General features: G+C 37.8%; 1 pseudogene; it reads left to right on the top strand.

Moving 5' to 3' along the window:
- The first annotated feature begins 742 nt into the window (after positions 1-742).
- On the top strand, positions 743-1,289 carry LOC114222811 (chromobox protein homolog 3 pseudogene; annotated as a pseudogene).
- Positions 1,290-2,164: the final 875 nt, after the last annotated feature.

The raw sequence follows: 2,164 nt of genomic DNA, 5'->3' as shown, positions 1-2,164 counted from the left end.
TTCCAGAAGATCAAACTATGAGCACCAGGAAAATCAAAATAGAAAATGAAAGGAAGTTAAAGTGAAAACACTCCCTATGTATCATTTATCTATTTTGCATACAAGCTGAGTAAAGGAATAATTTATTACCAGCTGTGGAACTTTGATCTCAAATCTCAGTGCAGGATCCTAATAAACCAGATAGACCCATCTGGTGAATTATTTTTGCTGAGGCTTACCTGAGCCCAGCGACCTAAAGTAATGGCAGAAAGAACGTTTTGTTTTGTTGTCTTGTTGCCTTCCCTAAGCTCACAACTGCCTCTCAGACTTCTGGTGAAAAAAATCCTTTCCAGAGCACACACACCATCAGGAGGAGAACAGTTTGCAGAGACAGCTCTCAGCCCAAGAGTGGGAGAACCACCCCCTTGACTGTGTTGCCCTTAACTGGACTACCACAGAGCATTGAAAGACTCCTTAAGACCCCAAGAAGAAGCCAGAGTAAAAGGAGATTGTTGGGGTTTCTCTGGAAAGGGAGCATCTCATATTCCACTCCTATTAGTCTGTGTGCTATGAAAACAAAGGATACAAAAGCAGAGTATCCACCCTTTGGGAGCCTGTGTGGTTGAGAATACTCATCAAACTCTTAATAGTATTGAGCCGCCTCCTCCTCGGATGTGGCTGGAGCTTGAGACGCCGCAGACTCGGGACCCGGAGCAGCTCAGAGGCGGTGAATAATAGCTCTTCAAGTCTGCAATAAAAAAAAATGGCCTCCGATAAAACTACATTGCAAAAAAATAGGAAAGAAAATGGAAAGAGTAAAAAAGTAGAAGAGGCAGAGCCTGAAGAATTTGTGGTGGAAAAAGTACCGGATCGACGTGTAGTGAATGGGAAGGTGGAGTATTTCCTGAAGTGGAAGGGATTTACAGATGCTGACAATACTTGGGGACCCGAAGAAAATTTAGATTGTCCAGAGTTAATTTAAGCATTTCTTAATTCTCAAAAAGCTGGTAAAGAAAAAGATGGTACAAAAAGAAAATTTTATCTGACAGTGAATCTGATGATAGCAAATCAAAGAAGAAAAGAGATGCTGCTGATAAACCAAGAGGCTTTGCCATTTCTCATGAAATGGAAAGATTCAGATGAGGCAGACGTGGTACTGGCAAAAGAGGCAAATATGAAGTGTCCTCGGATTGTAATTGCTTTTTATGAAGAGAGAATAACTTGGCATTCTTGTCCAGAAGATGAAGCTCAAATATATATATATATATATATATAAAACTAGGTCTTTGTTTTTTGATTTATTAGTGTGAAGAAATAACGTTCTAATGAAAATCAAGTTTGATATGTTTGTTTTGGAGTAGTATTGGGGGAGTTGTTGGGTTTTTTTGCATCTATAGCATTGGTTACTTTGAACAAATAAAAGCTTTCTGTAGCTGCTTCCTTTATCAGAAAAAAATACTTGAGACCATGGTATATTATCCCCCTGCATTAGAGAACACCTCTTCTAAATGTTGGGGGAAATCTTCATAGTCGTTACTCATTCAGAATTTGTGTTTAACTCCTATATGCATAAGGAGCATTCTGGATTTTTTGTTTATTTAGGGGGTTTTTGTGTGTATACTTAAAATACATACATAAATGGTTGTTTTTTTTTTAACACTCACCAAAACAAAAACAGCCTTTTATAACCATGGATAAGCCCCTGTTTCCGGGATACTATCGTTTTCAGCAACTTAAGAAATAAATCACTTAAAGTTAAACTGAAGTTTTTCCTGAAGCCTTAACCTTTCAAATTTTTAAATTGGGCAATTTAAAAGCAGCCATATCAGAATCCATACCCATACCTACAGTCACATAAATGCAAGTTCATTGGCAAGATCCCTGAAAGGAAAATTTTATCACCACTAACAACCTACCCACCCAAATGATAAAACTAGACAAGTCCTGGTGTGTTTTAATTAAGTAAGCAAAACTTAGTTAAAGGGACATTTAAAGGTTCCTTCTAGTGAACCATTCCTTTTCAATAAGTTGAAATCTCTGTGCTGTATCATGATTCATAGCATGTCTAAGACTTTGTTCATGGAAACCTCATCATAATCAGATGGTTAGAGATGTTGGCAATCTAGCACCTGCTGGAATAAATGGGTGGACAGACTTTTATAATCCAAATTCTTAACCTGCATGT

The sequence above is a fragment of the Eumetopias jubatus genome, unplaced genomic scaffold, assembly GCF_037043125.1.
Source record: "Eumetopias jubatus isolate StellerSeaLion01/CBP00866 unplaced genomic scaffold, mEumJub1_p1.0 scaffold_12, whole genome shotgun sequence".
Classification (NCBI taxonomy): domain Eukaryota; kingdom Metazoa; phylum Chordata; class Mammalia; order Carnivora; family Otariidae; genus Eumetopias; species Eumetopias jubatus.
This window is presented reverse-complemented; position numbering and strand designations above follow the sequence as displayed.